The sequence below is a fragment of the Papio anubis genome, chromosome 1, assembly GCF_008728515.1.
Source record: "Papio anubis isolate 15944 chromosome 1, Panubis1.0, whole genome shotgun sequence".
NCBI lineage: Eukaryota > Metazoa > Chordata > Mammalia > Primates > Cercopithecidae > Papio > Papio anubis.
The window spans coordinates 149547325-149563377 of record NC_044976.1 but is presented as its reverse complement, the minus strand read 5'-3'; positions in this window follow the sequence as shown (position 1 = coordinate 149563377).

The following is a 16053-nucleotide window of genomic DNA, read 5'->3' as shown; positions in this document are numbered from 1 at the left end:
AACAAACCTGAACCTTGTGTTGTGAGGTAAGCCCATGAGTCACGGTTGAACAGCAGTTTCTTTTTCTCCATGTTAGCTGTGTTTTTCCTTCACTGTGGCCCAAACAAGCATCAACTTGGTGACATCAATTCATCATGTTATGGAGTAGGCACTGTGTTTAGAGATGGTAGATTCTGCAGTGACTCAGGTGGTAGGGTATTTTCTCCTGATAGAGTACCAGGAGGAATTTATGAGTTCAGAAGGCAGTAGAGTAGGGCACCTGCTTTCATTCACTGTCAGGCAGTCAGCAAAACCTTCATGCAGAAGAAAGAATTTCAAAACATTTTAAATGCCTGAGTGTGGGGAAAGCTCCCAGGGCAAGAGGAAGGCAACTCTCAGAATAAGTTGCCTGAGATTGGCAAGATAATTGATTGGATGAGGTCTTGTGGCACCTTCTAAAATTGGGTGTGGCTGGAAATAGCTGTTGGGGGAACCATGGGAAAGACAGAGCTCTGCTTTGAGTTCCAGGACTGTCCTGCAAGGCAGGTGTCCACTTTGCTCCTAATCTCTGCTCTGTCCTTAACCACCACCTCCGCCCTTCTTTTTCCATATCAGCTGTATTCAGCCCTTTCAAGCTTATCTCAAACTTTTGCATAAAACTCCCTCTATCCCATGACACTTTTTGTCCTTTGCAGAGTATAACCAGATCTCCAGAGTCAAAACTCCTTTTTTCCTTCTAACTTTTCCAAATGTTCCCACTTGGTGGCCAAATATTTTTTTGAGCAATGATCATTTGCTGTTGGGAAATTCACAAGTTATAAAACAGTCACTGTAGCCTGACCAGGGAGACATACATATGATAATATTAAACAAAAATACAAAGTAGTATAGGATTAACTGACAACAACATACAATGGGTGGGAAATGTTTCAGGAATTTAGAGGGTTAGGAGATCATACTGGGGCTGTAATTCACGGTGAGGGCCTCATGGAAAAGCAAGTTTTCAGTCTAGCTGGTAAGCGAGTGCGGCTAGGAAGGCTTTAAGTAAGGCAAGTTTAGGGAACATATACTTGGAGAGAGAGTTTTATGGTAGGGGATAATAAAAATAATGTTTAACAACTAAAGAGCACCTTATAATTTACAACTTTTCTCACACACACATACACACACACACACACACAAACACACAAACACAATTGAATTTAAGAGTGGCAAGATGAGCCAGATTCCAGAACCTTCTGAATACCATCAAAGATCTGGAAGTTTCAGCAATGTTGTGATCACCTACCTCCTGCCAAGCAATCTCATATATCATATCTCACTTAATTCAAGAAGTAGTCTTGTGAGGTAAATGTTATCACCATTTTACATATGAGTAAATTAATGGTTAAAGAACTTCTCAAGATCACATAGTTAATAATAATAATAGCAATTACACATGGTAATTACTATATGCCAGACACTATTTAAGTATTCTTATAACAACTCTATGAAGTAAAAACTCTTGTTAACCCCATTTTTAGATGGGAAAAACTGAAGTGTGGAGATAAAACACCTGCCTAAGGTATACAACTAAGGAATGTCAGAAACTAGACATTTGAATTCAGGCAGTCTAGTTTCAGAGCCCAGCCTCAGAAGCCTCTAAAGCAAAGCTGCTAATAGAAATGTACTGTGAGCCACAAATGTGAGGCATATACATAATTTTAAATGTTCTAGTAGCCACATTAAAAAATAAAAAGAAACAAGTAAAATTAATTTTAATAATGTATTTTATTTAACCAAATATCTCCAAAGTATTTTAAAATTCGTTTTTATGTTTTATGTTTTTAGAGACAGTCTTACTCTGTCACCCAGGCTGAAGTGCAATGGTGCAATCATAGCTTACTGCAGCCTCAAACTCCTGGGCTCAGGAGATCCTCCCACCTCAGTCTCCCAAGTAGCTTGGACTACCATGCCCAACCAAAATATTATTTCAACATGTAATCTGTATTAAAAATTATTAAATATATGTTATATTCTTTTTAATGTGAAATCTCTGAATTGAGTATTTTTAAACTTACAGCATATTTCAATTCAAATGCTAAATTTACATCAGAAATATTTGATCTGTATATTTCATACACTTTATAGTTGAAAAAATAGATTCACATACCCAAGTTATTCCAAACATACTTAAAAGTTTTCCAATAACTAAGTTGAGTACCAAAAATAATTTTAACATTTGCATCCATATTGTCAAATCTGGTTTCTTTATTTTTAGAAGAATTAACTTGACTTTGAAGCAAACTATTATCAGTTTCAAATTATGTCTATTTAATTCAGTAACTCTTGTGTCAACTCAGTATTATTAAAGTTGAATTCAAAGGGGTATTACATAAGTTGAAAATAAATGATACATTCATCAATTATTATAATATATTCATATCTTCTTAGTTTTGCAACAAATTTGCATAATGCTCTTTATTATAATGAAAATTTGCATGTTAATTTGTTAGAAGAATGTATAAGATTGTTATTGATTTGTATTATGAAAAATTTCAGTTTAAACATAGATTTTTGTACTTGTCTAGCTAGGTCACAGATAAGACTTTTCCTTTCCTTGAAGCTTCAAATTTAGCTCATTCATATGCTGTGTGATATCAATGAGAAAACAAAATCACACTGCTGTTTTTGGTCTTTTATTATTAAATATTTGGAGAGTATTCCTTTTGTTTCAAGAAAATTTTAAATGAGAATTAACAGTACATTAAACCTTTGTAAAGATCTCTCCACTAGTCAACCAATGGGCATTGGAAAAGAGCACAAGGTCATTACATTTATTTTCTTTCATGTATTTCTACAGTTCCACAAGCTGATGATTCATAGCATTTGCACATATATTTTACAAATGTATCATGACACTGTTCAGAAAACTGAACATAAATATCTTCAATATGTATAAGAGCAACAAAGTCATAGAAGAAATATCAGTTTCTTGCTTTAAAATGATAATAAATCTAGACTTTTGACTTAACATAGCTAGAGCACCCTTCTTTGTGATAGAATCTGTGTTTTATCTAGCTGACTGTTTTCTTTGACAGGAATAAAAAACTCAAAAACATCTACACCAGTCAGTTCACTAAAAAGGCTGCAAAATAATAATACTTGTTTTTTATACGTTTGAAAGTCCTTTTAAGACAAAACACATTCAAAGTATTAGTTGGGCAGTGCCTCTTATATAACTTCTCAAAGTAGAAGAAAGTCCTTGTAATTTTCCAAAACTTAAATCAATTGAACTTTGATATTGTTAGAAAAATTTTGTATTCAATAGGCAATTGTTCGGCAGGTTAATTGAAGGGCTTTCATTCCCCTCCTCCCAGTTTTATTGAGGTATAATTGGCAAAAATCATATATATTTAAGATACACGATGCGATGATTTGATATATATTGTGAAGTAACTATCACAATCAAGCTAACATACTAGCACCTCACATAACAACCTTTTTTTTGTGTGTGGTGAGAACACTTAAGATATACTCTGTTAGCAAATTTTAAGTATACACTACATTATTATTAACTATAGTCATCATGCTATACATTAGATCTTCAGAACTTATTCATCTTATAAGGAAAGTTTGTACCCTTTGACCAGTATCTCCCTATTTCCCTCACCCTCCATCCCTGGTAACAACCATTCAATTCACTGTTTTTATTTTATTTATTTTTAATTATTATTATTTTATTTATTTATTTTTGAGATGCAGTCTCACTCTGTCACCCAGGCTGGAGTGCAGTGGCACAGTCTCGGCTCACTGCAACCTCTGCCTCCCAGTTTCCAGCGATTCTTCTGCCTCAGCCTCCCGAGTAGCTGGGACTACAGGCACATACCACCACACCCAGCTAATTTTTGTATTTTTTAGTAGAGACAGGGTTTCACCACGTTGGCCAGGCTTGTCTCAAACTCCTGACCTTGTGATCCACCCACCTCGGACTCCCAAAGTGCTAGGATTACAGGCGTGAGCCACCGCACCTGGCCTATTAGTATTATTTTTTTAGACAGTCTCGCTGTGTTGCCCAGGCTGGAGGGCAGTGGCGCAATCTCGGCTCGATGCAACCTCCGCCTCCCAGGTTCCAGCGATTCTCCTGCCTCAGCCTCTTGAATAGCTGGTACTACAGGTGCACACCACCACACCCAGCTAATTTTTGTATTTTTAGTAGAGACAGGGTTTCACCATGTTAGCCAGGCTGGTCTCGAACTCCTGGCCTCAGGTGATCCACCAGCCTCAGCCTCCCAAAGTGCTGGGATTAGAGGCGTGAGCCACCATGCCTGGCCAACTCACTGTTTCTATGTTTGACTTTTCTAGATTTCACATAAGTGAGGTCACACATTATTTGCCTTTCTGTGTCTAGCTTTTTTCACTTAGCATAATGTCCTCCAGGTTCATCTATGTTGTCAGAAATGGCAGGATTTTCTTTTATGTTTTAGGCTAAATAATATTCCTGTGTGTGTGTATCATATTTTCTTTATCAATGCCTCTATCAATGGGCACTTAAGTTGTAAATAATGCTGCAGTGAATGAAGTGCAGATATCTCTTTCAGATACTGATTTCATTTCCTTTGAATATATACCCAGAAATGGGGTTGCTTGATCATATGATAGTTCTGTTTTTCAATTGTTTTAGGAACCTCTGTGCTGTTTTCCATAATGGCTATACCATGCTTTAACTTCTTGTAAAATGTATTTTACATTTTTTCTTATACTCTTCCACTAATATATCCATGACTAAAATAATTTCTTTTATTACCTCTCTATCTAAAAATGACTTTCTTTTTTGTGTAAGAATCTAAGTCATCTTATAGTAGGCCAACATTATATGCTCAGATCCCGCGAAAAATTGTTTAAAATATTTGTTGGGCATATAATTCTAATTTCAGGCAACCAATATTGGTTCTCTTTTAACTGTTGAGAGCAAATGTCTTATCAAGTTCACTATATATTTGCTGAAAATGTCTTGTACTATTGTTTACTTTTTTTTTTTTTTTTTTTTTGAGATGGAGTCTTGCTCTGTCACCCAGGCTGGATTGCAGTGGTGCCATCTTGGCTCACTGCAACCTCTACCTCCTGGGTTCAAGCAATTATCCTGCCTCAGCCTCCCGAGTAGCTGGGATTACAGACGTGTGCTCCATGACTGGCTAATTTTTGTATTTTTAGTAGAGATGGGGTTTCACCATGTTGGCCAGGCTGGTCTTGAACTCCTTTCCTGAAGTGATCCACCTGCCTCGGCCTCCCAAAGTGCTGAGAGTACAGGCGTGAGCCACTGCACCCGGCCTGTTTACTTTATCTTTATTTTTTTAAATAAAATAAATAGCTTTTAAATTTTGCTCTGCTGCAGCAAATTGCAATTGCTGTTCGCTTCGTAAATTTGTGACTTGACTTCTTCCAGTCTCTTTTTTGTTGAGACGGTGTCTTGCTGTGTCACCCAGGCTGGATTGTAGTGCCCCAATCATGATTCACTGCATCCTCAACTTCCTAGGCTCCAGTGATCCTCCCACCTCTGCCTCCCAAATAACTGGGACTACAAGTGTGCACCACCATGCCTGGCTAATTTTTTGTATTTTTTTTTTTGTAGATATGGGGTTTCATTATGTTGCCCAGGCTGGTTTCAAACTCCTGCCTCAGCCTCCCAAAATGTTGGTGTTATAGGCGTGAGCCACTGCACCCAGCCAGTCTCTTTTCTTTTTCTTCTTTTTGAGACAGAGTCTTGCCCTGTCACCCAGGCTGGAATGCAGCGGCATAATCTCGGCTCACTGCAACCTCCACCTTCTGGGTTCAATGGATTCTCCCGTCTCAGCCTCCTGAGTAGCTGGGATTACAGGCACACACCACCATGTCTGGCTAATTTTTGTATTTTTAGTAGAGACGGGGTTTCACCATTTTGGCCAGGCTGGTCTTGAACTCCTGACCTCAGGGAATCCGCCCGCCTCAGCCTCCCAAAGTGCTGGGATTACAAGCGTGAGCCACTGTGCACAGCCCAGTCTCTTTTCTTTATGGTCCAGTCATAGTACTTACTAGATGCTGAATCCCTATTCAATTCTGTATCAGTAGAATGTCTTCATTTTAAATATTAAAAATTTTCCATACTCATTTTTTAAACTAAAAACCTAGTTTATTATATAATTAAAATTAAAATAAGCATTTTAATTATATTATTGTTATATATTATTTATATTATTGTTTATATTAATTATTTATATTATTGTTACAATATAACAATATTTTCCACATTGTGTTTAACGGAAAAATGATTTTCAGTGTCTCCGGTTTTTGATTAAAATTAAATTAAAATTAAATATAAAATTCAATTCCTCAGTCACAACAGTCACATTTCAAATGCTCAGTAGCTACATTTGTCTAGTGGCTAACATATATTCGACAACACAGCTCTAGAATGTCTCTTAGCGGCAGAAGCTGAGGAGCTATCATTCAAATCCTGATTCTAAGTCAGTATCCCTTCCTCAACCCCTCATTGCCTCTCAAACAAGGCGTTCTGGCTGCTAGGAGATATCCTTGTGGCCTACCAGGTTCAAGGTCTATAAACTGGGTCAAGAGATCCCACCAAGACTCCAGGCGAGTAAGAGGCTGAAAGGAGAGGCATGGGTCTACTTAGAAGTGAAAGGAGACAAGTGAAGCATAAACCACTTCTAATTGTTGTGGTCCAAAGACACACAAAGACCTAGGCTCAATGAAGGCAAGAAAAAGCAGAAAAGAATGCAGCTTCAAGTTCAGTTCTGAGATGACTGTTGTCCAAAAATGAGGTATGGGAACAAGGAAAGGCTGAAAGCTGGAGATGCCACTCTATTCTTTTATTCTCATGACTTTCTCTCCTTACTCTGCAGTTTGTCTGCACCTTCGAAGTATTTGGTTCCTCCAGATGGTCCATCTTTTCTCTTTTATTATCTTTTAGTGTTTGTGCCTTGTAGGTGGGTTTCCACTTTTTCAAAAGTTGTACAGTTCCCTACATCTTGCAAACCTTTCCCTCTCCTCCCTGGACTAGTGCCTTTAGGTCCAGTCCATTCAGAAAATCACTGCATTATTAAAAATACTCAGAATGCCTTCTCTACCTAAATTGATTTTTATTCTACTTGGGGTTTGTTGGATTTCTTGAATGTATGAGTTTATAGTTTTCATCAAATTTGAAAAATGTTCTGCCATTATTTCTTCAAATAGTATTTGTGTTCTCTCAGCCCTCTTTTAGGATTTTAGTTACACTATTTTAGAACATTTGACATTTTTTCATGGGTCACTGAGGTTCTATTTTTTTTTTTTTTTTTTGATAGGAGAATATACGATTGGCTAACAAGAACTATAAAAAAACTTTTTTTTTTTTTTCCTAGAGTGTTGCTCTGTCGCCCAGGCTGGAGTGCAGTGGCACGATCTCGGCTCACTGCAAGCTCCACCTCCCAGGTTCACGCCGTTTTCCTGCCTCAGCCTCCCAAGTAGCTGGGACTACAGGCGCCCGCCACCACGCCCAGCTAATTTTTTGTATTTTTAGTAGAGACGGGATTTCACCATGTTAGCCAGGATGGTCTGGATCTCCTGACCTCATGATCCACCTGCCTCAGCCTCCCAAAGTGTTGGGATTACAGGCGTGAGCCACCGCGCCCAGCCTTAAAAAAACTATTGTCAATATGTTTAAGAATTTAAGGGAAAACATAAAAAATGTTGAGGAGCAAAATTGAAACTATAAAAAAGAATGCAGTGGAATTTCTAGAGCTGAAAAGTACAATATCTGAAATTTAAAAAATCATCGAATGGGCTATCTCACTCTGTCCCCCAGGCTGGAGTGCAGTGGTGCAATCTTGGCTCACTGCAACCTCTGGCTCACTGCAACCTCCACCTCTCAGGTTCAAGCGATTTTCATGCCTCAGCCTCCCAAGTAGCTGGGACTACAGGGGCATGCCACCACACCCAGCTAATTTTTTTTGTATTTTTAGTAGAGACAGGGTTTTGCCATGTTGGCCAGGCTGGTCTCAAACTCCTGGCCTCAAGTGATCCTCCCGCCTCGGCCTCCCAAAGTGCTGGGATTACAGGCATGGGCCAATGTGCCCAACCTGTCTTTTTTTTTTCTTCTTCTCGTTTTCGTCCTCTCTGCCATGTGGATAGTTACTATTGCTATATGTTCAAGTCCACTGATCTTTTCTTCTTCATTATTTAAGCTGCTGTTAAGCCCATTCAATGAATATTTTATTTCAGACATTGTACTTTTCAGCTCTAGAAATTCCATTGTATTCTTTTTTATAGTTTGTCTTGCTCAACATTTTTATGTTTTCCCTTAAATTCTTAAACATATTGACAATAGCTTTTTTATAGCTCTTGTTACCCAATCGCATATTCTTCTATTATTTCTGGGTCTGTTTCTGTTGACTGATTTTTTTTTTCTCTTGTTTATGAACCACATTTTCCTTCTCTTTGGATATCTAGTAATTTTTGATTGGATGTTGGATATTGGATTTCTATATGGCTTGGCGTCTGGTCAAAACTAGCAGATCAGTTTGATCTTTTTTGATGCTTGCTTTTAAGATTGGTTAGGGAAGGTCTAGAGTAGCCTTTACTTTAGGGCTAGTTTAGCCCTACTGCATAACCATGAAGCCCTTCTGGGGTCTTTTCTGAATGCCACAAAGATTCAACAAGGTCTTTCCATTCTCCCTGGTTGGAACTGGAATGTTTCCCAGCCCAGTGGGAGCTCAGGAAATTGTTTAGCTTACAGCTCCCTAAGAGTTTTTTTATTTATTTATTCTTGCCCAGTGTCATGGAGTTGCATGGACTCAAGGGGGCTCAAGATTTCTGGAGCTCTTTCTCTGCATACCTCTGTCTTCTCTGGTACTCTGCCTCACAAATTCCAGCCTCCTCAGTCTCCTCAAACTCTGATCTTTTTTGTCCTCATCATAGCAGGATTGTCATGTCTACTTGGGTCCCCTTCTTTGTGGTCTGGAAAGTGCCTCCAGGCAGAAAGCCAGGAATATTGTAGCGATCTTTTCATTTCTTTCTCTTTTCTCAGGGATCACAATTCCTTACTGTGTATTGTACAATGAAAACAACTGTTTCGTATATTATGGCCAATTTTCTAGTTGTTGCCAGTGAGAGGGCAAGTCAAATTCTAGTTACTTTTCACGTCTGGAAGTAGAAGTTTTTTCATAGTAATCGGTTTTTGCACTGCTAGAATTGTTCTTGATAAGTCAATACAAGTATTTTCCAGAGAAGTCCAAGTATCTTCTCTTTCTTTCTTCCCTGCTGCTACTGACAGATTACTTTCTAATCTATGCTTTTCCCCTCAAGCATCTAAGGAATTACATTTCCCTTGTTTTGTTATAGCAACCATCTGTTCCTCTAGCTTTTCCTCTGCTGGTGCTACTTCAGTGTCACTTTTCCTGTGGTGGGTAACCTCTAGGGGTAGGGCTTGAGGCTTTCCGTTATTCAGCTCCTTTTGGGGATTCCTACTGTGGTGCATGAGGCTTGGCAGTCATCTGCTGGCTGGATCAAATGCATACTGAAAAGGATTCTCTCCATATTCAATTTCCCCTTTTGTAAGTGCCCAAATATCAGCTCAAGCTCATCATTTCTGAAATGTAGAGACCCTACTTTCCTCATTCCAAAATTAAAAATATATGTATTATATATACACATCATTTCTTACATACAAACTCTAGAGAATAATATAATAAACACACATCAATCCAACACCTAGCTGAAAAAAATACAAAGCATTCAGATATAGCTGAAGCCTTCAGTGTATCCCTCTCATTTATATTTTCCTTCCTGCCTGCCTTCTAGGAAGTAACCAGTTTTCTCAATTTGGTGTTTTCAATTCCCATTATATATACAGGAATGTTTAGAAATATATACATATATATATAATTGTGTGTATGCATATATTTATATGAGCTATATATCCCTAAACAATAAAAAGCATTTTACATGTTTTTAGCTCCACTCATTCTTCCATCCAGGGTTATAGCTTTTCTGAGCTTCTGTGTCTGAATGCAACAGACAAACCAGAGACACTCAACAGGACTCTATTTGCCAGAGGCTAAGTGTTTTCCCAGTAGAGTGGGTTATCTTGGGAGGTGGGGGGGGGGGGTGGCGGAAAAGGAGCCAGTACAACTGCTTGACTCAATTAATATACAGCCATGGTCATCTTAGGAGAAGAGCAATTCTGGCTACAGCAAGAGTTTGCCATTTGGTTTTGTTTCCTGAACTCATGGCAGAATTCTGGGAAGAACAAAAGGGTTACAAGGAAGAACTAACTGTACAACTACTACCGACGCTACCACTGCCACAAGTACCATCACATCTGTCTCACGTGCCCATTACGAGTCAGGAACTGTTATATGTGTTTTTCAAAGCATTATCTTCTGATTCCCAAAACAATCCTCAGAGTAAAGAAACTAAGGCGACAAAGACCTTAACCATACCTTTCTCCTGAATCTCAGACCCTCATTCCAAGTGTTAATGAGCATCTTTATTCAGAGTGCGCACAGACATGTTAAACACATGTCTAAAATTTTGTCCTGTCTGTAGCTTCTCCCCTCTTTTCCTCCCAGTTAACAGATGTGGGATTAAAACCTCTTAGATCCAAGTCTAATCAACTGCTGTCCTGCCCCAAAGTCTTCAATAGCTTCCCACTACTTGAAGAATTAAGTACAAACTCCTCACCCTGGCATTTGAAGTCCTCTGCAGTAGGTCCCCGACCTATGTTCCTAGCTTTGCTTTATCTCCTACTTTTTTCCTATACCCCAGCCAAACCAAGCTATTTGCTTTTCTCCAAATATGCCACACATATTCCTCTCTCGTGACCTTGCTCATGCTGTTTCCCTTACCTGAATGTTCTCCTTTCCTCTACCTAGCTACCCACTGAAATTCTGTGTACTTTTCAAAGTCAATTTTAAATTTCCAGCTCCTCCCTGTCCCTTGTTCTTCATTTCCCAATCATAATATTATTTTTCCTCCTTTAGCCCCAATTGCATTTTGTTGGTACATCTCTTCCCTTCTTGAATTATACAGTGATTCTCTGTGTGCTTGACTTTTCTTCATCATGAAACTGTAAACTCCATGAGAGCACAAGCTGTGTCCTCCTCAACTTTGCTTCCCTAGCACCCAGAAGGATATAGTGCTGTATTAAATCATTGAATTGATGTGGTACTTTCTCTCTTAAGGCCAATATGCAAATAATTCGCACTGAAACATTACAATGTGTATAAGGACTGAAATTGCATCTTTCAGTCTGAAAGGCTAAGGTCATTCTCCAGTCCTAGCCCATATCCTTGACCCAAAGTAAGCTGAGAAACAATCACTGTAATTCAGTGTGAGGGAGTTGGACTTATCTGCTGAGTGTAAGAAGAGGCCTTAACTAATCAAGAAGCTGGGAAAGCTGGAAGACTTTGCACAGATCTCGCCTGGAACTAGGAGGAGGTACTCAGTTGGTAAATTGATTTTTTTTTTCTTCCTCTCTAAAGGCATCATAAAAAGATCTAGGTATAGTTTTGCTTAGAAGGTGGTTAAGAATTTAGAACACAGGGTGAGTGTGTGTGTGTCTGTGTGTGTGCACATGGTGTGCCCAGAGTGAGGGCTGCATTGCTCCTGATCTTTGGCCCACAGCCACAGCAGATATAAGGGGTTGCCCTGGGTCTGGTCCTCTCCCGTGCAGTTCTACTGACCGTTTGGCACTGGAGAACGCAGAGGCACATGACAGGCCATCTTTTGACCGTTTGTTTCTGTCATGATTTTTTTTTCCTTAAAGAGGAAAAAGAGGCTTGTGTTGTTTGTGTAATTTCCTTCTTTGCTTTGGCCTATGCCAGGCTGTCAGCCATTCTAGTCGTCTTCTTTCTCCAAATTAATATACAACATGTCATCACCTCTTTTTAAAAATAAAGATCCAGCTCTTCAGCTTCAACGACCTTAAAAAGCTCTTTTAACTCAACATTTCTAACCTCAGACTCATGTTTGCTTCTCTTTCCCTTCCTTCCTCTGACACCCCTCTCTACCTCCTCCCACAAAAGAAAACTGGATCAGCTACTGGACTTTTGTTAAAGGCCCCCAGTTTATTTGGTCACCCAATTCAAAACCTTGGCATCATTTGTAATTCTCCTCTTTGACCTGCCACCTCCCTCCTCCACCTTTAGTCAAATCTTTCTAGTGTAGTATTCTTTTGCAGTATCTCTCACATCTATTCCCAAGGCCATTTTCAGTTCAAGCCACTCATCACCAAGGAATGGAGGATAGGATAGTGGGAGGGGACTGGAGTATCACTTGGGATTTTTTTCAAACTACACGTTTTGCCTCTTCTACCCCAAGATTCTCATGTCCACTGGGGAGCCAGGAAGTTATAGCTTGGAAAACTCCATGGGTGCCACTGACACACACTGTTTAGCACCACTCATTCAAGCTCTGGCTGCCTGGACACCTGTAATCATCTCCAGCCAATCTCTTTGGCTTCTATTGCCTTCACCTGGTGATCTTAAAACACTACTTCAACATGACATTTTCTATTCAAATAGTCTCCAGCATCTCCCGACTGACTTCAGGATCAGACCCAAACTTGGTGACACTCCATAATCTGATACCATCTTCTTTCTCTGCAGCGTCCTCAAGTAAGGGTGCCCCAGGGGTTTTCTCACCCTCTTTCCTTATTCTATATACTCCACCCAGAAGAACAAGGGTATTCTTAGAGTTCCATCTCCTATCTGTATACTGATGACTACCAGATCTCTACCTTCAGTACAGATCCCTTTCCTGCAAGCCTGTACTATCCAACTGCTTATTCTCAAAGCGTCCAACTTATTATGTCCACCTTTTCCTCCCTTCCCTGTCTCACTACATGGCATTGCTGCCCACCAGTCACTCAGTCTGGATACCTGGGAATCATCCTTTGCTCTTCTGTGTCCCATACCCTTATCTATGCCCAATAAGTCACTAAGTCGTTTTATTTATTTACAATATCTCCTGAGTCTGATCTTGCCATTCCATCTCAGATGCCTGACACAGACTCTTACTATTTGTCTTCTGGCCCACAGGTCTCCCTTTCTCTGGCCTTGCCCTCTGTAATCAGTTCATCCTCCACACTGCCAACAGTGTAATTTTTCTAGAATGCAAATCTGATCATGCCACTCTCCTGCTTATTAAAATCCTTCAGTGTCTCCCCACTGACTTGAGGATAAAGCCCAATAACTGCACACAAAGCCCTTCATGACCCACTCTGCCCTCCTCAATAGACACAACTTCTGCCCACTGAAGAAAGCTTATACCAAATTCCTTTGATTTCCATATGTAGCCCCTTCGCTCAGGGTTCTGCACCTTAGAAGTTATATTCCCACTGCTTGGAATGATTTCCTCTTTTTTTGTCTTCCTAACTGCTTCTGGTTTTTCAATTCTCAGATCTAGAGCATCTTCCTCTAGAAAGCCTTTCTTGCTCTCCACGCCAGAGATTCTGTACTCCTCCTCTGTGCTTATCTCTATCACAGCATTTATGATACTATCTGCAGTGGGTATGGGGTTTGGAGGGCTTTTTCTTTCCCTCTCCAAACTCTCTGAAGGAAAGAATTGTATTTTTTTTTCCTTTCTATACCCAGAACCTAGACCAGAAAACAGCCAATAATAAACACTGAACATTTGTTGAATAAGTACATAATTGTACCTTTTCCAGTTTTCCCTCCCACTATTACCTCCAAAAACCATCTTCTCCAGTCAATACATCTTTTAATCTCCCATCTACATACTTGTTCTTTCCACTTCCACACCTCCATGTCATTTCTCCCGTTGTGGACTGGTGGACAGCGATACAGTGAGACAGAGAGGGGAGGAGGAGGTCAACATAGTAATTCGAAAACTTCGAGTTTAAGAGGCATGCAGTAAGCAGTTAGATAGTGCTTTCCCTTCTCTCTTATACTTTTCTCTATTTATGTAATTATGCCTGAACCTCCAGGTCCAGCTTGAATTCCGTCTTCTCCACCTGAGCACATACACCACCTATGACCTCCTTCCAAATGTTCTATCTTGGCTCTCATCAAATAGTGTTCTGAACGAGAAGTTATCTTTTTGTGAATGCATGCCTCATCTCATCTCTTCCCCTAGAGCTTGTGCTCTCTTAGGGTGGAGGCCACAGTGTTTAGCCATGGGCCTTCCTCATAGTGGGCCTTGAATAAATGTGTTGCTGCATGTTTAGTTCATAGAGTGACTAATCATCCTCGTTTGCCCAAAACTGAGGGGGTTCCTGGGACATGGAATTTTCAGTACTAGAACTGGAAAAGTCTCTAGCAAACCAGGATGAGTTGGTCACCCTAGAGGTTCTCCTAAGCAGCTTTGAAGGTCTGTGTGTGCAGTCACATGGTGTTTCCTCTGGTACATATTCCCTGCTTTGTTTCCACATCTGAACTTTAATTGACGTGCGCTTTCGTCATTGGAGCCAAGCTCCATGCAGGCTGACTTCATCTCATTCACCACTATACTCCAAGCACCTGGAACAGGCCAGGCACATTATAGGAGGTTAACTAATGCTTTTTGATGGAATGAAAAGAAAACATTAAGCACCATTACATCTCTTGATAATCTCATTTTCCTTCTAGGTAGTAGGCTCCAAAGTTCCATAAACACAAAATTTTTAAAGTGCTAGGTAAGAATAATGATCCTATGCTAATCCATTCTAATTTCATTTTTTTGTAAATGTCTTTGTACAGAGTGAATAAAGACAGCCTTGAATTTCCACTGATGTTTATAAGAATGGAGAACTCCAGAGATGCTAGAATACAAAAAATTGCTCCTGAACATGGCAGAAGTCACCAAGACCAAACTCCTAAGGGAAAAAAGAGGAGTGTCACATAGATGAGAGAAACTTTAAGTGGGGATCTCATTTGATCTCTTTCTGCCAGATTCTTTATATGAATGGTGCCTAGCATATAGCATATAGGTGTTAAATTTATGTTAGAGATTATGCGTGTATTTAGTTTATTTTATTTTGAGACAGAGTCTCACTCTGTCCCCCAGGCTGGAGTACAGTGGCACGATCTCAGCTTACTGCAACCTCCACCTCCCGGGTTCCAGTGATTCTCCTGCCTCAGCCTCCCAAGTAGCTGGGACTACAGGCACCCACCACCACGCCCAGCTAAATTTTGTATTTTTAGTAGAGGTGGGGTTTCACTATCTTGCCCAGGCTGGTCTCAAACTCCTGATCTCAGGTGATCCACCCACCTTGGCCTCCCAAAGTGCTGGGATCACAGGCGTGAGACACTGCACCTGGCCAAGATTATATTTACACTTACCTACAGACACACAAATTTTTGAAAAAGCCATATTGTTTGCTATAGAAGTCAAAGCATAGGGTCTGAAAACATTAATTTCCAATTTAATAATTCCTGAAAACTCTTAGTACTACCAGTATTATTTTATCAAACTGTAGACAACACCTTACATAGAAGATAATAGTGAGTTTGTAGGATTTTCAAAGTAATTTGATCCAAAATAGTAAGCCAATGAGAGAGAATACATTGCTGACATTCAGCAGCTAGGTATTTCAAGACAGGGACTGCCTCAAAACCTACTAGATGCTGCCTTCAGATGGATGAAAGCAGAAGACCACTTATAGATTTACATAAAACATGCATATTAGAGGAACATGAAGGAACCATATAGCACTTTTGCAATCACTGCTCTTTATGATATGCCCAGAGGACAGTTATGTGTTGAAGTTAATCTCTACTTTTTCTTTCCCCATCAACTTCCAGGTCAAATTCCGACACAAGGTGTGGCATAATATATTCTCTTCTTGCAATGAAATTTTACTTTTTGGTAATAGTTGTGTGGAATAAGTAAATTCATTGAGATACAGAAATCTTCATAGTGATGGAGAAATGTGGTAAGCTAATTTCTTGAATGGCAGGCATTTTTCTTCTTTTTTTGGTCTTCTCCATATGAAAATTTTGTTTTGTTTCTTTTCTTTTCCTTTTTTTTTGAGATGGAGTTTTGCTCTTGTTCCCAGGCTGGAGTGCAATAGCGTGATCTCAGCTCACTGCAGCCTCTGCCTCCCATGTTCAAGCGATTCTC